The following is a 7,186-nucleotide window of genomic DNA, read 5'->3' as shown; positions in this document are numbered from 1 at the left end:
ATCAATGAATAATATCAAGTATTCTTCTCCTCGAGGTGTCCTTTTCCTGAATGGTCCACATACATCTGTATGTACAAGCTCAAGAGGCATGCTAGCTGATCCTTCCTTCTCTAGAAAGTTAGTTCTGGTTTGCTTTCCAAACTGACATGATTTGCATATGGTGTTGTCTGGAATTTTGATATCTGGAAGACCGCGAACTGCCTGATATTTGCATGCTTTCCTTATTTGTGAAAAGCTTAGATGCCCCAACCTCCGGTGCCATAACCAGTGTTCATCATCCTTGCTTAGATAGCATTGTCGTTGTCCTTCTTCAAATATGTATAGATTATTTGGAGTTCTTTTACCCTTGATCACTGTTTTACCTGTATCAAGATCATGAACAAGACATCCATTTGTTCTAAATATCACCTCGGTTCCTTGATCACACATCTAGCTGACACTTAGAAGATTATGTTTCAATCCATCAACATACAAAACATTTCCAGCTTTGACCTTTTCTTTTAACTGAGCAGTGCCTTTTCCTTTTATAGTTGCAGGAGTATCATTTCCAAAAGAAACTTTCTTTCCTTTTTCTAGAGCAGAATATGATTCAAGTTTTTCTTTATCACCTGTCATATGCTTCGAACATCCACTGTCAATGTACCATAGATTTTCCTGTCCTTCTGCATAAAATGCTATCCCACATCTTTCTGTTTGTGATTCCTTTATTCTCCATGTTTTGGTGCTTGAGGCTTGTTCCTTTGTCTGCTGAAACCTGCTTCTGCATTCAGAATATTCATGACCAAAGTTATTGCAAATAGAACATTCAACTTCATTTTCAAAAACCAAAAAGTTGTTATAGGTCCTTTTTGTAATCCCGGTCATACTTCTTTGTTTTTGAGCTTCTCTAGTCATGATCGTTTTATATGCAACACATTGAACTGCTTTGTGACCAAAGTTATGGCAAGAAAAGCATTGTCCATTGAAGAAATTTCTGCGGTTATCAAATCTTCCGGCCAAACAATTGTAATTTCTATTGTCATTCATTCTTGAAGCAAATTGAGGGGATTTTACCTGTGGCTGGTTGTAGCTTTTGTTCATCCTTAAGACGGATTGCCCCTGATTTGCCTGATAGTCTTTGTTTGTAATTGGTCCCTGCTTTACCTGGTGATCTCCATTGTGTTTTTGCTCATTCCTTTTTGCTGCATCAAGATAACTCTTTGAGGTGGATGCTTGAGAAGTTTCTCCATTATAGCCCAGACCTGTTTTGTTTAGAGGAGAACGTTGTACATTGATGATCTCATCCAGAGTTTCAGATCCTTTGACAAACTTAAGATTAATAGCCTTTGTTTTCTCAATCTCTTTTCTAAGACCAACAATTTCACCTTTTAACTTTTCAAGATATTTTTCTTTTTCATCAATTTGAAGTTGTAGAGTATCAATGATCCTATTCTTTTCTTCTATACATGTCTTGAGTCTAGAAATTTCTTCACAAAAGCTATCCACATCTATAGCATCCATGTAATCATCATCTTCAAATTCCATTAAGAGTTTATAGTCATTACCTCGTTCATCTTCATCACTATTTGATAGACCATCACTATCTTCATGAGTGTAGTAGCTTTTCTTATTTGCAATCTGTTTCTTGTTCCATCCAGCAAGTTCCTTTCCTTTATCCTTATGAGGACATTTTGCAGCATAATTACCTACTCTTCCACAAGCAAATCATTTAAAAGGTCACTTACCTCTGAACCTTCCAGTACCCCTTTGAAGATTTCTGACAAAATTTGATTCTTCTTCTTCTTCTTCTGGCACGTGACTTGCTTCATAATAGTCTCCTTTGCCTGAAGCCTTGAAAGCAGCTTCTCTTCTGTCTGATGGACCTCCCTTTCTCATTTCATAAGTAGTTAGAATTCCGTGTAGCTGAGACATAGTAAGAATTCGTAGATTTTCCTTTTCTTCTATTGCAGACACTTTAGATTCAAACTTGGGGGACAATGATCTTAGAACTTTTTCAACCACAATAGCCTCTTTTATTTCTTCACCCAAGTTTTTCATGCAATTAACAATCTCATCTACCCGAAGGAAATAGTTAGCCACACTTTCATCATTATACATTCTGAGGTTCTCATACTGAATCTTGAGGGTTTGAAGTTTAGCACACTTTACCTGTTCATCTCCTTCGTAGCTCAAGACAAGCTTGTCCCATATTTATTTTGCAGATTTATATTGCATAACCTTCACGAATTCTGTTTGAGATAAGCATCCCAGCAGAGTATTGACTGCTTTAGCATTTGTTTCATATTTCTTCTTTTCGGCCGTATCTGTAGGAGTAGTTAAAGGAAAAGTGTAGCCTGTATCTATGATATCCCAAACTTCTGTACCAAGAGATTGAAGATAGGCAGTAACTCTTACCTTCCAATAGTTGAAGTTTGTCCCATCAAAAATTGGTGGCCTGATTGATGCTTCCCTCTCGTAGTTGCTCATGATGAATGATCTTCCTTCAAGCGATCAAGCTTCTCTGAAGGACCTGCTCTGATACCAATTGTTGGAAATAATACTGAGAGGGGGGGTGAATCAGTATTATCAAGTTATTTTAATAAATCTTCCTTATTTATACTTTGAATTATTTTTGCATGTCAGTACCATAAAATAATGAGCATGAACAAAGAAAACAGATAGTCACACCAAAGAACACCAGATGTAAGGTGGAAACCCAATGTGGGTGAAAACCACCTACTGCAATATGTCTCTATCTTCTTTCAAATTAGAAACTCCTTTTACAATGGTTTTGTACTGGTGCAGTACTTTACCAGTACGCAGGTTGCAACCTGCAGAGAGCTACAACTCTCTCTCATTTTCCAGTCTCTCCTGGAAGGGAGCTACAACCCCCTACTTCTTTTCTTTCAAGGACCACTTTTCATAAATTTTCAAACTGGATCCATAAACATCAAGAGATCAACAAGTACAAGTAAATCACCCAGTCAACTGTAGTAACCAGATCCACAATAACAGTAAACTAAACCTAGAACACCTTATCAACAGAAAAAATCAGTCAACAAAATATCTTAAGATAGATACGCAGTTTTTCTTTCTCTGGCCTGCGTGGCTACGTACTTCACCTTCTGCTCCCCTGCGTATACCCACAGAGAGCCTTCTGTTGCACCGCGTACCCACGCACTGTTTCTTCAATCGCGTTGCGTACTGTTACTGTAGGCACACACCAACAGATACTATCGCGCCGCGTACTGCTACTATAGCCACGCACCCACAGATGCTATCGCACCGCAGCTTCTGAAGCGCCGCGTACTTTCCCTGTGCCTACGCACCTGAACCTCTGTCGCACTGCGTACCCACGCACTGCGCCTTCTTCTGCTCTGCGTACCCACGCGCTTCTCCTTCTTCTGCTCTGCATACCCACGCTCGTTTCCTTCTTCTGCTCTGCGTACCCACGCACTTGCACCGTTAATCACCTGCGTACCTCTGATTAGGGCCGAATTGGCAGTCCCCCAGTGTGCCACAGATAGTCAGATGATCGGATCTGTTCATGCGCTCGAGAGATCACCCTTCACAGATTCGTTTTCAACTTCACTTTTATATAGATCAAGATTTTAAAAACAATAACCCAATATTTCAGATCTTAAGATATTCAATTTGTAAAATATGCTTAGCCAAGTGATCTCCTTTGATTTATATAGGCAAGCTCTTCCTAAAATCATGGATCAATACCATAGATAACCAATACAAGGGGCCCAAAAACATGGGGCTCAATAATAATAATAATAATATAAAACAATACCATGGGCCAAAACCATAGAATCAAGAATGGTGGGCTAAATACCACGGGCCAAACATAAGAAACCCCACGTGAACGCGCTTCTCCACCTTGAAGTAAGTGAACTGGGGGTACGCACCTTCTGAACAGGTGACCTGCGTGTGTGGTCGCAGTCCCTTCACGGTGTACCTGCGTGTACGCACCTTTTGAACTATTCTCCTGTGTACCTCTTAATTTTCAACATTTTGAGAGCCTAATCAGAGCATTGCCACTTGAGGGTGTTGCCATCAAGTACAACATCTGTAACATAGAGCCATACCAGAATCATAATGCCAACATGGGAGTCAACATCTTTATCTTCATCTGTATGGATGAAAGACTTGGAAACATCGCTCTTCTATTGCAACTCATCTCTTTGAAGTTGCGACTCGAGTTAAAGGAACTCAATCATTTCATGTGCATGTTGAAGATGCACTTGAATATCAGCAAGAGTTGTTTTGTTGATGTTCACCATGTCGCCAACTGATGATAAAATCAAATTGTTAAGAATCTTTAATAACTAAATGCTTTTTGCCATGTGAAATTTCTAGAACTCACGCTCTCTTACTTTTAATACTTGTTGGATTTTTAGAACTCGCTCGCTTGATGTTTGGTTGATTGTTGCATGCTCACTTGAACTTGTTTTAACAATTGATTGTTTGAACTCACACTCTTGATTGATCAAAATAAGGGTGTCGAATACTATCGAAAATTCACCCAAGAAAAATGCTTACAATGATTTGAATGACTCAGTTAGAAAACAATGGATTCACTGGGTTTAATTGATTCCCTATCAATTCAAAGCGTGGGTGTCAGTTTCAACCGAGAATGCACCCTTATAATTCAACTTAATTTGAATTTGATTACAATCCAACTTACAAATTATGATTTGCAAGTTACATTTTTGTATTGAGCTTAATAAAAAATGGTACAAGTGCAATTGCCAAAAAATTGTTGTTGAATTGCTGCAAAAATTGTTGATGTAGATGTTAGCTGGATTGGATGTTGATGTAGAAATGTCTTTGACAACTTGATTATGTATTGTTGCTTCTTGATTTCTTGTAGTTTGCTTGATTACATAAGCTTGAATGGAATTGATTATGTGAATTCAATTCACTAATTTGTTGTGTGTACCATATTAGAAAGATACCACAGGGAGGTTAGTGTCAAAACTAGACACAAAACAAAAACAATATCAATAATCAGGCACCATCACAAACATACACATTGTGTACCTAAGATCCCCTTATTCAATTTTAGATAGATCTAGGACGCAATCACCACCAAAAAATATGTTTTTATTTAAATATGGAAGTACATCAACCTTCAATGTCACAACTTTGTTGTGGAAACTTCTCAATGAGAATGTCACACTTGCAAACTTTGGAAGCAAATTGTCTTCAAAAAATTGTTTGTAATAACTCAATCGCTCTCAAAGTAAAATATTATTTTGGAGTACAATAATGACTTTCACTTTTCACTCCAAAAAAAAAAATTACAAATTAAAAGCATACTTTAATAAATTGATCATTATCAACATATATGACCTATATTGTTGACTACTTCAAGAGTTTATGAACTTACTGCTGAGGTGAAGATTCAATGGGCGCGAGCAAGGAAGTAGACAGATTGGAGCATGCACACTATATTCTTTTCATGGTAGATTCCGCCACAATGTTGAATTTTCTCAATTGCATGGTCACTGCAAAGTTCAAGCCCAGAAGGGCCAGTCCAAGTTTTGAGGAAGTTCTTTGGCCTGCTGTGTCTGCTGAAGTGAAAGACTTTGTCAAACATTTGGTTAACAAGGATATGCGTAAAAGAATGACTGCTTCACAGGCTCTCACCCACCCCTGGATTAAAAATTCTCACAATCTCAAGATTCCTTTGGACATTCTAATCTATCATCTTGTGTGGGCATATCTACGTGCATCAAGTCTTCAAAGAGCAGCACTAAAGGCCCTGGCAAAGACACTTACTGTGGATGAGTTGTTCTATCTGTGGGAACAATTTGCATTGTTGGAACCAAATAAAAATGGTCACGTTTCTCTGGAAAACTTCAAAATGGCTTTGGTGAAACATGCAACAGAAGCAATGAAAGAATCACGCATCTATGATTTGTTTTCTTCAATGAGTTCTCTACAATCAAGGAAAATGGATTTTGAAAAATTTTGTGCTGTTGCTATAAGTGTTCACCAGCTTGAAGAAATTTAGCACACACCATCGCCTTCTACTTTATGATCACCATTAGCCATGTTGTCAGCAATCATAGGGTCAAAAAGCTTCATCATTGTTATTGAGATGGGAATTCAAATACATAGATTTTGGGGTCTCGGGCTGCATGGAATCACCTAAAACAACCATTTACATGAGCCTAAACAGCATTGTATATTGACAGATGAATTTTATATAAATGAGCACTTAAAAGAGCAAGAAAATGGGCTACCAATTAACAAGTATTAAGCCGAAACACTAAGCAACATTGAAAAATTAATTCAAACAAATGGGTTGTGCATTTTAGCCCAAAACTACCAGATAGAGCTGAACCTTCTCGGTTTCAGAGTAAATCCAAAGCTTCGAAGATGGAGATGGGCATGTGAAAAAGGAGTGACAGGCATGTTGGTCTATCTATCTATTGAAGCCCCGAAAATCAGGTCGACAACAAGGGGGATACCCACCCGGTCGGACCTTGGTTGGCAGCTCCTTATCCGTTTGGTATAGCGGGTCCGACTAGGGATAATGGGACCAGTTTCCTAATCTAAGGGTGTGTGTGTGTGTAGAGTTGGATGTTTGCTGATCTAAGAATACTTAAAGCTAATCTAATTCAAACTTTTAAACTAACTCTATGCTATTGTAATCTAATGAGAAACAACACATCTAATCTATGCTAACCCGGGGTGTATTTCTTCTATTATGCGATCTAAAAAGATTTCAGACAATAACTGGTAATAAAGATCATTCAGCTATCATAAGAACGGAAATCAATTTAAGATGAACCACTTTGCATAAAAAGTTAGGCAAAACAGTTGTGTACAACATATCGCATAATAAGTTATTCATATATCAAACATAAATAAATGACTCCACCGTACAAAAGTGCCAAATGGTAACTCACACATTCATGCAATAACATATAAACAACTACAGACTGTATATCACTTTAAAAATATAAGCAGAAATGGCCAAGAGATAAAAGTACCATTTATGACTGGTTCTAGTCATAAGCTTCAAGCAACAATGATCTATCTCTCCTTGCTCTAACATCTACTAAGAGTACAGAAGTGCAACATCAATAGCAGATATCAAATGCAAACATTAATAAACCTTGATCCATCCATTCATCAAAACCCCCTCCAAGGGTGCAAAAGTGTTTGTTCTGAGGACAAGTTTTTGACA

General features: G+C 37.9%; 1 pseudogene; it reads left to right on the top strand.

The window, feature by feature from the left end:
* Positions 1-5,395: 5,395 nt before the first annotated feature.
* Positions 5,396-6,004, top strand: LOC149194194 (CDPK-related kinase 5 pseudogene; annotated as a pseudogene).
* The last annotated feature ends 1,182 nt before the right edge of the window (positions 6,005-7,186 follow it).

The sequence above is a fragment of the Pinus tabuliformis genome, chromosome 2_2 (assembly GCF_031772625.1).
Source record: "Pinus tabuliformis cultivar Carrire ecotype Pingquan chromosome 2_2, CPIR1, whole genome shotgun sequence".
Lineage (NCBI taxonomy): Eukaryota > Viridiplantae > Streptophyta > Pinopsida > Pinales > Pinaceae > Pinus > Pinus tabuliformis.
This window is presented reverse-complemented; position numbering and strand designations above follow the sequence as displayed.